We start from the raw sequence: 12,789 nt of genomic DNA, 5'->3' as shown, positions 1-12,789 counted from the left end.
CATAGCAACAACCAAGAACACACCGGCAACCACCCATAACACCCTGGCAACCACATAGCAACACACAAGCAACTACACAGATCACTATAGCAATGCAGTTGAAGTGGATAGCTTCACTAAAATCACTTAAAAAATAGCAAACAACATTCCAGGACTCCCTAGCAACACTCAGAAAAACCTAGCAACTGCATAGCACCACCCTAGCAACCACCTGGAACACCATAACAACTGCATAACAACACCCTAGCAAGCTGTTGAAGTAGTTATTTTAATTAAAAGTTAGTAGCAATCAACAACCCAGAACACCCAAGCAATGACACAGAACACCTGCCTAGCAACCCCCCAGAACACCATAGCAACTGCATAGTATCACCCTAGCAATGCAGCTGAGCTTCACTACAAGTTACTAACAAAGAGTAGCAAACAGCATCCCAGGACATCCACATAGCAACACTCTAGCAACGACCAAGAACACACCAGAAACCACCCATAACACCCTGGCAACCACATAGCAACACCCTAGCAACCACCCAGAACACCATAGCAACTGCATAGGGTTAGCCATAGCAAAGTAGTTGAAGTAATTAGCTTCACTAAATGTACTAAAAATAGCAAACAACATTCCAGGACACCCGAGCAACCACTCAGAACACCACATAGCAACCACCAGAACACCATAGCAACATAATATCAACACCCTAACAAACTGAAGTAGTTGGTTTCACTAAAAGTTAGTAACGAAAAGTAGCAAGCAATATCCCAGAACACCCTAGTAACCACATAACAACACCCTAGCAACCATCCAGAACACAATAGCAACTGCTTAGCAACACCCTAGCTAGCAGTAATTAACTTAACTAAAAGTTAGTAACAAACAGTAGCAAGGAACAACCCAGAACACACAAGCAATGAAGCAGACACCCTAGCAACTACTTAGCAACCACCCAGAACACCCCAGAAACCACATAGAAACACTCTAGCAACCACACAGAACTACCAAGCAACTGCATAGCAACACCTTAGCAAAACAGTTGAAGTAGCTTCAATACAAGTTACTAACAAAAAGTAGCAAACAACATCCCAGAACACCCAAGCAACTGCAAAACAAGACCCTAGAAACCACCCATAACACCCTAACAACTGCATAGCAACACCCTTGCAATTACCCAGAGCACCTTAGCAACTGCCTAGCAACCACCCAGAACACCATAGCAAGTGCATAGCAATACCATAGCAATGCAGCTGAGCTTCTACTAACAAAGAGTAACAAACAGCATCCCAGGACATCCACATAGCAATGCTCTAGCAACGACCAAGAACACACCAACAACCACCCGTAACACCCTGGCAACGGCACACACACATAGCAACCACCCAGAACACCATAGCAACTGCATTGCAACACCAGAGTAAAGCAGCTGAAGTAGTTAGCTTCACTAAAGTTGCTAAAAAAAACATTCAACAACACTCCAGGACACCCTACCTACCACTTAGAACACCATAGTAACCACACAGCAACACCCTAGCAACCACCCAGAACACCATAGCAACTGCATAGCAACACCCTTACAAGCTGTTGAAGTAGTTAGCTTCACTAAAAGTAGCAAAAAGTAGCATGCAACAACCCAGAACACCCCAGCAACCACTTAGAAACACTCTAGCAACCACACAGAACTCCCAAGCAACAACATAGCAACACCTTAGCAAAACAGTTGAAGTATCTTCAATACAAGTGACTAACAAAAAGTAGCAAACAACTTCTCAGAACACCCTAACAACCGCATAGCAACACCCTTGCAATTATCCAGAGCACCTTAGCAACTGCCTAGCAACCACCCGGTACACCATAGCAACATCCAATCTCTCTGCCTGATAGAATGCACAGCCTTAAAACCTTTAAATTTCAAGCTTTTATAACTACATCAAACTTTCGTCCAAGTTCATCGCAACAAGCTTTATAATCTAGTTTACACTGCTGTTTTTTTACAATATTTGCAGTGCTTTGTGCTGTACATTAGTGAATGGTGCTGTACAGCATGTGTTTGGGCAGCAGCACATGTGTTCACTCATTTGCTCCTGTTGTTTTGCACTAAATGTTCCATCTGGGATCAATAAAGCATCTGTCTGATGGACTCTTGCCAGAAACATGTTTTGGTGAAGAGATGTTTGCAAATGTTTTCACCGCTATTATCAAATAACTAGTCACACTGAAATGGACTGAGAAAGACCAAGATATCCCATATACACACACACACACACACACACACACTGTGAAAACTAGTCATTATTCTACAAAAATAACTTGGTCAGTGTGCAGCTCATCACTGGTTTCAGGTGTTAAGGGCACACATGAAAAGTAACCACAGCCTGTCATGTGTGCTGACAGCAGGACGCCAATCAGCCAGCAGACCCAAAAATCACATCCAGCACATACATCATCATTACACACATCATATCCTGATTTCTCTCCAGCCACTGACCTAGAATAGCTCATCAGCCAATCAGATCAGGCTATTTTTCCCCACTGACCAGGACCAATGGTCAGGCTAAATAACGACGGGTCACTCTCAGGAAACACTCCCAGTTGTGCCCTGTGTGTCCTAATGACCTACTACTATTATTATCAGGGTAGTGGAGGTAGTGATGTTATTTAAAGTGACAGTACGACCAAAAATGAATATTCTGTCATTATTGTCTCATCCTCATGTCATTCCAGAACTGCATGCCTCAGTGTTTTGTTTTTGTCCATGCAAACAGAAGTCAGTGGGTTCCAAAGTTGTTTGTTCTGTTCCACAGAAGAAAGAAAGCTTTTACTGAAATTGCATAATCAAGTTATTTAAATCATTTATTTAATGAATTACCTAATATGTAAATTAGTGCTGTCAAATCGATTAATTGCGATTAATCACGCCTCTTGAATCGATTAATCGTTTCTCTCGAATCAATTAATTGCAGTTAGTCACACCTCTTGAGTCGATTAATTGCAATTAAACGCATCTCTCAAATTGGTTAATTGTGATTAATCGCACCTTCCAAATCACTTGTGATTAATCGCATCTCTCAAATTGGTTAATTGTGATTAATTGCATCTTTCAAATCGATTAATTGCGATTAATCGCGCCTCTTGAATCGATTAATCGTTTCTCTCGAATCAGTTAATTGCAGTTAGCCACACCTCTTGAGTCAATTAATTACGATTAATCACATCTCTTAAATTGAGTAATTGCTGTTAATCACACCTCTTGAGTCGATTAACTGCAATTAAACGCATCTCTCAAATAGGTTAATTGTGATTAATCACACCTTCCAAATCACTTGTGATTAATCGCATCTCTCAAATTGGTTAATTGTGATTAATTGCATCTTTCAAATCGATTAATTGCAATTAATCACGCCTCTTGAATTGATTAATCGTTTCTCTCAAATCGATTAATTGCAGTTAGTCACACCTCTTGAGTCGATTAATTATGGTTAATCACATCTCTTAAATTGAGTAATTGCTGTTAATCGCACCTCGAGTCGATTAATTGCAATTAAACGCATCTCTCAAATTGGTTAATTGTGATTAATTGCATCTTTCAAATCGATTAATTGCGATTAATCATGCCTCTTGAATTGATTAATCGTTTCTCTCAAATCGATTAATTGCAGTTAGTCACACCTCTTGAGTCGATTAATTATGGTTAATCACATCTCTTAAATTGAGTAATTGCTGTTAATCGCACCTCGAGTCGATTAATTGCAATTAAACGCATCTCTCAAATTGGTTAATTGTGATTAATCGCAACTTCCAAATCACTTGTGATTAATCGCATCTCTCAAATCGGTTAATTGTGATTAATTGCATCTTTCAAATCGATTAATTGCGATTAATCATGCCTCTTGAATCGATTAATCGTTTCTCTCAAATCGATTAATTGCAGTTAGCCACACCTCTTGGGTCGATTAATTTCGATTAATCACATCTCTTAAATTGAGTAATTGCTGTTAATCGCACCTCTTGAGTCGATTAATTGCAATTAAACGCATCTCTCAAATTGGTTAATTGTAATTAATCGCACCTTCCAAATCACTTGTGATTAATCGCATCTCTCAAATCAGTTGTGATTAATTGAATCTCTCAAATTAGTTAATTGTGATTACGTGCACCTCTCAAGTCGCTTTATTGTGATTAATCACATCTCTGAAATTGATTAATTGTGATTACGCGCACCTCTCAAATCGCTTAATTGGGATTAATCGCATCTCTCAAATCGGTTAATTGTGATTAATCACATCTCTCAAATCGGTTAATTGTGATTAATTGCATCTCTCAAATTAGTTAATTGTGATTACGCACACCTCTCAAATCGCTTTATTGGGATTAATCGCATCTCTCAAATCGGTTAATTGTGATTAATTGCACCTCTCAAATCACTTAATTGTGATTAATCACACCTCTTTAATCAATTGAATTCAATTAATCACATCTCGCAAATAGATTAATTTCAATCAATCACACCTCTCAAAAATTGCTTGTGATTAATCACATCTCTCAAATCGATTAATTGCAATTAATCACATCTCTCAAATCGATTAATTGTGATTACGCACACCTCTCAAATCTCTTAGTTGTGATTAATTGCATCTCTCAAATTGGTTGTTATTAATCACCTCTCTCAAATCGCTTAATTGTGATTACGCGCACCTCTCAAATCGCTTAATTGTGATTAATTGCATCTCTCAAATCGGTTAATTGTTATTAATCACATCTCTCAAATCGATTAATTGCGATTATTCGCATCTCTCAAGTCGATTAATTGCGATTAATCAGATCTATTGTGTGTGTGTGTGTGTGTGTGTGTGCAAATATATATATATTACAGTTTTACAGCTGTTCTTGTCTGAGTAAGATCAAAATGTTTTAGTAGTGAACAAGTGCTTACCTACAGTAAAGTGTGAAAAGTGAGTATTATTTCGCTGGTCATGTGATCTCAACAGCAGCGTGCACTTTTAAACTAAATATAATCTTCACTTCTCTGTTTAAAGCCTTCAGCTTTGATTGTAAATATGTTTTCTGTTTGATGTTACAAACTAAGGAACATGTTAAATTTATCAGTCTTTTTTGTAATCAACAACAGTTACAGATAAAAAAAAAAAAAAAAAAAAAAAAAAAAAAAAAAACTCAAGTAATATTCCTTGATAATTAATTCTTTTGGCATCTTGGGTTTTTCTATTCTTCAGAACCTTAAAGGTTCAGCCTTTGACAAATCGACTGACATGAGTTTCCATCACTTAAATTCTACATTTCTCATCTTTGTATTTTCTTTTTTTGCCTCCTAAAGACAGCACAACATGCCTCACCAGAAAGATTTGCATTTGTTTGATGGATGGCCTGTGTTTCGGCAAAGCGATGTTCTTCTGTGCCTACCAGCCTCGGGCGCAGCACATTAGGACGGAGCGGGAGTTGATGAACTGTGTATGAATATGCATGTGCAGTCAGGATGCCACAGCAGCTGCGCATAAACAACATTTGCCAAGCAGATATTCCTCTCGATGTCCTGCAGCATGAGGTGAGGGGGGCTCATGTGTGTGTACGGTGAGAGATGGGAAAAGGCCAGTGAGCAACACCTGATTTGCAATATGCTGTTTTGACACTGGAATTTGTTTTTCCTCAATACAGATTTGTTTAGTGATAAATTCATACACCAGCACACACTTTATACAACACTTGAGAACTAAATCAGCAACAAATCAGCTACTCAGGAAACGGCCATTTATGATAAAACACGACAAAGTGAGTAAACTATTTACATTTATGGATGCAAAAATCAAAACCATTTCAGAAAGTAACTAAAACGAAACCCAAATGCAATGTAATTTGTAAATAGCACTAAATTAAAAACACGTTTAAAACTGAGCATTGAAAACGAGCGTGTGGCTGATTTCACTGAGCTGAAGCTCTTACTGAAAGCGGTTGAATGGCTGTAATGCAGTCTCGTCTCAGGGAATTAAAGAAGCGTTTCTGTCTGATAGCGACTATTAACTCCACTCAACAGATTTTACACATGAGCGGAGAAACTGGCTGTCCGAAGGGACGAGGAAAGCGTGTGTGTGTGTGAAGAGTGAATTACCATACAGATTGGCTCTTTCAATGTTCCATTATGCGCTCAGGTTTCATTATCATGGCAGGTTCGGCTGTGAAAGGAAACAAATGCCAAACATACATTAAATGACACAGACATTAAATCCACAAAATAGATGAAGTAAAGTAGGCTAAATTTGTGAATACTCTGATTTCATGAGTTTGCATTCATAACATTTCATTTAATTCATCTCCAGCAGCCACAATTATCTCATTCATCATCAGATTAGGCCTCTGTTTGTACATTACATGATCATATTTATACGTAGACTTCTCAGTTTATAGCGGGACGCTGCAGTATAAGTTCCCATCGAAACAGAAATGCTGACACAGCATGACCTGACTTTACTTTTGGCTTGTGTCTGCAGGAAGGCACATTTCTGATCTATAAGGCTTTCCACATTGCGCTTAACCCTAAAATAACCCTGGGTTTTGAAACAAATCATATTCCTTCAATTTACAGTATCTGTCTGTACTAAAGACTACTGGATAGATAAATAAATAAATAAAAGTGGAAAATAAATATTTCTTTAAATAAATAGATAAATTTATACAAAAAAAATCTTTAAATTTAAATAATTGGTAATAAAAATATAAACAAATAGTCAAAAAGGAAAGGAAAAATAAATGTTTTTTTACTTAAATAATTATTAAAGATAAATAAATACATTTAAACAAAGAAAAAGACAAAAAGGAAAGGAGAAATAAATATGTCTTTTGTTTTAAATTATTAATGAAATTAATAAATTAATTAAATTTAAACAAAGAAAAAGTCAGAAAAGAAAGGAAACAAATATTTCTTTAAATGTAAATAATTATTAATGAAATAAATAAATAAAAGCAAAACAGAAGGAAAGAAAAAAATATTTATTTAGATTGAAAGAAAGACAGACTTCTTAAAACACACATGCACACACACACACACACACACACACACACACACACACACACACATAAGTCAAAAAGAAAATTAAAAAATGGGCTAAATTTGTTTTTAAATAAATAAATTTAAACAGAAAAAGTAAAAAAAAATATTTCTTTACATTTAAATAATTATTAATGAAAATAAATAAATAAATAAATAAATAAATAGTCAAAAAGAAAAGGAAAAATAAATTTCTTTAAATAAATAAATTTAAACAAAGAAAACTTCAAAAAGGATAGAAAAAAAATGTTTCTTTAAATTTAAAAGTAAAAAAGTACAAAAATATATATATTTCTTTAAACAAATAAATAAATAAATGAATAAATAAAACAAAGAAAAAGTTAAAAAGGGAAAAAATAAATATTTCTTAAATTATTTTAAATAAAGATAATTTTTTAAATAAATAAATAAATACATTTTATGTCGTCATGCCAAAACTTCCTGTTTTAATAAGAAATACATAAACATGTGGAAATAAAATGCAATGGCTTGTTTCATGGCATATTTGAGGTGCATGTTTGAGTCAGACCTGTAAAGGATGGACCGGTTTCCCTCTTCTCGTGCTTCATCAGCAATAATCAGTGATCAGGTGCTCGCCGCCTCCTGCTCTTCACTGCTTCCTCCAGTTCTGTGATAATTTGGCAAGCAGCTGTTCAGGAAGCAGCTTCATCAATCACAGTATTTAGCAGCACTTTTTTGCCCTGTCCTGCATCGACTTTCCCATTAGCTCTTCGGTGGGTGTTGGCAGGGGACATACATTATCTGTTGGATAAACCAAGTTCTGCTATCATCACCATTAGCCTGTTGAGGACATCTAACTCTCTTCACACATAAAGCTTTTTATTTGATATGCAAAGCCGCTAACGTGTGGAAAACCTGATGAGAATGAGCTGACAGGTCTCTGTGAGGAGGATCATGCTAATTGACGTGCTGCGGAGTGTGCAGCGTCTGCAAAAGAGACACTTAATGGTGCAGACGGTGTGGACTACTCTGAAGTTTCTCCATATTTAGACCTTTTTCAGCTCTTTTGAATGTGAGCAGGCCAGGTCCTAATTAGCCACTAACACTTAATCAATACAGCAAACAGATAGCTTTAGCAAAACTGAGACATTTTATGGAATGGTTGCCTTTTCTATTTTGCAGACGTACCCAAGTAGATTTCTGTAAGACTTCAAACTTCCTATTAGATAAAGAAAGTGCTAATAGTTTGCATTGTGCCTTCTGAAGATAAATGATTAAATATGATGGCATATTATGAACTTAAAACAGGTCAAACATTTTAAACCAAAATACCTGCTGTTCTTGCTGTTATCAAAGTTATGACCTATTATTATATGCATGAGTCGAAAAATAAATGTTTCTGTTATCTTTTTTTTCTTTTTATCTCACAATTCTGACTTTTTTTCTCAGAATTGGGTGATATAAACTCAATTGTGTGATATAAAGTCAGAATTGTGAGATAAACTCACAATTGCGAGAAGAAAAGTCAGAATTGCGAGATATTAAAGTCGCAATTGTGAGATTTAAAGTCAGAATTGCATGATAAAGTCGGAATTGCGTGATATAAAGTCAGAATTGTGTGATATAAAGTCAGAATTGCGCGATATAAAGTCAGAATTGCGAGATATAAAGTCTTAATTGTGTGATATAAAGTCAGAATTGTGTGATATAAAGTCAGAATTGTGTGATATAAAGCCAGAATTGCGAATTATAAAGTCAGAATTGTGTGATATAAAGTCAGAATTGCGAATTATAAAGTCAGAATTGTGTGATATAAAGTCAGACTTGCGAGATATAAAGTCAGAATTGTGTGATATAAAGTCAGAATTGCGAATTATAAAGTCAGAATTGTGTGATATAAAGTCAGACTTGCGAGATATAAAGTCAGAATTGTGTGATATAAAGTCAGACTTGCGAGATATAAAGTCAGAATTGTGTGATATAAAGTCAGAATTGTGTGATATAAAGTCAGAATTGTGTGATATAAAGCCAGAATTGCGAGATATAAAGTCAGAATTGTGTGATATAAAGTCAGAATTGTGTGATATAAAGTCAGACTTGCGAGATATAAAGTCAGAATTGTGTGATATAAAGTCAGAATTGTGTGATATAAAGCCAGAATTGCGAGATATAAAGTCAGAATTGTGTGATATAAAGTCAGAATTGTGTGATATAAAGCCAGAATTGCGAGATATAAAGTCAGAATTGTGTGATATAAAGTCAGAATTGTGTGATATAAAGTCAGAATTGTGTGATATAAAGCCAGAATTGCGAGATATAAAGTCAGAATTGTGTGATATAAAGTCAGAATTGTGTGATATAAAGCCAGAATTGCGAGATATAAAGTCAGAATTGTGTGATATAAAGTCAGAATTGTGTGATATAAAGTCAGAATTGTGTGATATAAAGCCAGAATTGCGAGATATAAAGTCAGAATTGTGTGATATAAAGTCAGAATTGCGAGATATAAAGTCAGAATTGTGTGATATAAAGCCAGAATTGCGAGATATAAAGTCAGAATTGCGAGATATAAAGTCAGAATTATGTGATATAAAGTCAGAATTGCGAGATATAAAGTCAGAATTGTGTGATATATTAATTCAGAATTGCGAATTATAAAGTCAGAATTGCGTGATATAAAGTCAGACTTGCGAGATATAAAGTCTTAATTGTGTGATATAAAGTCAGAATTGTGTGATATAAAGTCAGAATTGTGTGATATAAAGTCAGAATTGCGAATTATAAAGTCAGAATTGCGAATTATAAAGTCAGAATTGTGTGATATAAAGTCAGAATTGTGTGATATAAAGTCAGACTTGCGAGATATAAAGTCAGAATTGCGAGATATAAAGTCAGAATTGTGTGATATAAAGTCAGAATTGCGAGATATAAAGTCAGAATTGTGTGATATAAAGTCAGAATTGCGAGATATAAAGTCAGAATTATGTGATATAAAGTCAGAATTGTGAGATATAAAGTCAGAATTGCGAGATATAAAGTCAGAATTGTGTGATATAAAGCCAGAATTGTGTGATATAAAGTCAGAATTGTGTGATATAAAGCCAGAATTGCGAGATATAAAGTCAGAATTGTGTGATATAAAGTCAGAATTGTGTGATATAAAGTCAGAATTGTGTGATATAAAGTCAGAATTGTGTGATATAAAGTCAGAATTGTGAGATATAAAGTCAGAATTGCGAGATATAAAGTCAGAATTGTGTGATATAAAGTCAGAATTGTGTGATATAAAGTCAGAATTGTGTGATATAAAGCCAGAATTGCGAGATATAAAGTCAGAATTGTGTGATATAAAGTCAGAATTGTGAGATATAAAGTCAGAATTGCGAGATATAAAGTCAGAATTGCGAGATATAAAGTCAGAATTATGTGATATAAAGTCAGAATTGTGAGATATAAAGTCAGAATTGTGTGATATAAAGCCAGAATTGCGAGATATAAAGTCAGAATTATGTGATATAAAGTCAGAATTGTGAGATATAAAGTCAGAATTGCGAGATATAAAGTCAGAATTGTGTGATATAAAGCCAGAATTGCGAGATATAAAGTCAGAATTATGTGATATAAAGTCAGAATTGCGAGATATAAAGTCAGAATTATGTGATATAAAGTCAGAATTGTGAGATATAAAGTCAGAATTATGTGATATAAAGCCAGAATTGCGAGATATAAAGTCAGAATTGTGTGATATAAAGTAAGAATTGTGAGACAAAGTCAGAATTGCGAGATATAAATTCAGAATTGCAAGAAAAAAAGTTGTAATTATCTTTTAAATAGTTTTATTCCATGGCAGAAACAAGCTTCTATATCAACCCTATCTCATGGGAAAACACAACTATTTTACGAGGTGGCAATTTTGTATGAATTTGTACGATGCGAATCATACAAAAACTTACAGTTTTTAAAAGGAACTCATTATGAAGGGCCACCCTTAACCCCACCCCTAAACTTACCCGTCACTGGGGTTTAAATAGATCGTAAGAAAACGTACGAGTGAGATTGTATGAATTCATACGAATTAGCTGCCAATTAAGCAAAACGTAAAATAATTATGAACTGCTGTGAGATTGTGTTGGATCTGTTATACTAAACAAATCTTGTCAAGCACAAAAAATGACTGCTCATCTAAAGGCTCAAATGATGTCACTTCCTCGTCATTGTTTAATTTAAAATGAAATTTTGAGATAAATAAGTGGTTTGGCAGGGTGAATCAAAGTTCACAGACACAGATCCTGATCCTGCTTTAATAAAATATATGATTTATATTGATTAATAAGAATTGTGCTCTAAAAATGTTGGTGTTAATACCGTTTTTTAGTATAAAAATATTTTAAATACATCTTAATAAATTACTTATAATATTAATTAAAAATTAAATTAATATAAATAATAGCTTATATAACTAGCTATAAATGCACATAAAAATAATGAAACATTTTGAATAGAGTTTTGTGTAAAATGCTGTGGAAACTAATGGAAATTCTAAAGGATTTTTCTCCTGTTTTATCATCAGTTAGGTGAAAACTTATAGATGATAAAATGGGTGAAAATCCTTTAGAGTTGATGAGTTTAATCAGTGGTTTGTTCAAATCTCTAACCGTCAGTATGAGTAATAGTAATAACAGACAAACTGGCCACCAGTTATCTCAAAACACATTATGTGAAAGTACATTTTCCCGCCTCTGTGTTCTGGACTGGACTGATGTACTACTCAAATATATTTGTAATGTTTATGGGACAGTTTTTGCTATTTCGAAGTCTAAAATTGTTCAGTAAATGCTTGTTATTCTTTCCTCTCTAAAGCACAAGCTCCAACAAAACATCTGCCCAATAAAACCTCATTTTGCTCCGGCGCTCGCATGAGTTGTGCCACTTTCAGCATGATAATAGCTAAAAACAATATTGTGTTTCCATCGCCGGTATATTGGCTCTGAAGCAGCATTTTCACCTGAATGAGGAGCCGAGACTGTGTTTGTCTGTTATCTAAGAACACAGATAAATGCCAGTTTAACTTTACATGCTCAAAGTGTGCAGTGTTGCATAGTGCATATGATTACTACTTGTCTAACAACACTTGATCGACCAGCTTCACCAGTCAATTTTGGCACAAAACCAGCTTTGAAGTCCTCTTGCTGATGAACTTTCGTTCTGACTTTTTGACTGCCGATGATTTAATACTGTAATTAGACTAAGAAAAGCCAAAACTGACAGAAAAAGCAGCCAACACGAGCTGCCAATCAACACGATAGTGGGAGTGAATGAAAACGCGGGTCAGCTGCTTGTTTAATTGTTTTTAATAAAAGATACTGAGGGCTGGGGAAAATAGTTCAGTCCTCCTGTGAGGGCAGAGAGTGAGTTTCTGAAAGTTAATACCCAGAAAATGCATGTTTTCAATATCCTGTGTGGTCAGTGATTGTCAGAAGGCTAGTGTAGTGATAAAGCTAATGCTATAGCTAATAAAATTAGCTAAGTTTTTTGGGCGGCTGACATTATTGCATATGCATTTGTTGGAGTTTCCCTTTCAGATGCAACATTTATGGGAGGAGAATATTTAAATGAATCACGCAAGGTGATTTACTAAGGTTTGCGCTAGTCAATTTACTGGTATTTGCGCCATTATTTACCGCCCAAAAAAACACGTCTTAAACTAGATGCTAATTTGCTCTGCCCTTGGTAGATTGCGTTGGTCATTATGGAAATGATCCGGCTGTGTCTGTGTTCT

The sequence above is a fragment of the Ctenopharyngodon idella genome, chromosome 13, assembly GCF_019924925.1.
Source record: "Ctenopharyngodon idella isolate HZGC_01 chromosome 13, HZGC01, whole genome shotgun sequence".
Lineage (NCBI taxonomy): Eukaryota > Metazoa > Chordata > Actinopteri > Cypriniformes > Xenocyprididae > Ctenopharyngodon > Ctenopharyngodon idella.
Note: the sequence above shows the minus strand (reverse complement) of the source record.